Genomic DNA, 969 nt, shown 5'->3' on the forward strand with positions numbered 1-969 from the left:
CCCATCGCCGATGAGGTGGTAACTGAGTGGCTGCCTGCTTACTGAAGACATCCTGGAACTCCAAGTAATCAGATGGGACCGTGACCTTCTCCCGAGGTTCGGAGCTTTCGATGAGGGTAGATGCAACTTGAGCGGAGTGAGAGCGGAGTGGGTAATGACATGAGACAGTTGCGGTGACAGTGCGGGCAGATGGAGACGATTCAATAGGTCCTTGGATATGAAATTGCCCGAGGAGCCCAGTCGACGAGGGCAGGGACTGAAACAGAAAGGTCTGGGGTGAGTAGTTGTACCGATAGCATTGACAACGTGGAAATGACAGGGTCTAGTTGGAGGGTACTCACCGCAGGACGTGGGGGTCTGACTGTGCAGGTCCTGATGTAATGATCCGCCGCCGTGCAGTATAGACAGACCGGCCGCAAGACGGCGAGCACGTTCCAACGGGGTGAGCCGGGAGGTGTCCACTTGCATCGGCTCTGGTACTGGGGAACCCGTGCCGTGCATGACAGACTGGTGGGCGGCTTCGGTGGCGTGGCAGGCGGACAGACGCTGGGAAATTCGGTTGGCCTTTTGCATGAAGCTTTCCAGTCCAACGGAGTCATCATAGATAGCCATTTGAGCTTGTACATGGGGATTCAATCCTTGCTGGTATTTTTTTTTAAGAAGAAGTCACTTTTTTAATAGTATAAAAAGTTGGCCAAATTAAATAGCTGTACTCATAACACATACAGTTCTCATTTACGATCTAGCACACCATGTTCATTTTCTGAGGGGTTTCTTTGGGCAGGACTCTCATAAGCATCACTAAAATATTTTCACTGTAATCGTGAATGGATGCCGTGCCTTGGCGCAGCCGCAGTAACTGGTCGGACACCGAAAGCACTCCTGCAGTGTGGCCAAAGACTTCTTTGAAATGGTTAGTGAAAGCATCATATGAATTATGGCACTATTAGCGTTCCATGTGGCCTTAGC

The sequence above is a fragment of the Sinocyclocheilus grahami genome, unplaced genomic scaffold (genome assembly GCF_001515645.1).
Source record: "Sinocyclocheilus grahami isolate Dianchi unplaced genomic scaffold, SAMN03320097.WGS_v1.1 scaffold190.1, whole genome shotgun sequence".
Taxonomy (NCBI): Eukaryota; Metazoa; Chordata; class Actinopteri; order Cypriniformes; family Cyprinidae; genus Sinocyclocheilus; species Sinocyclocheilus grahami.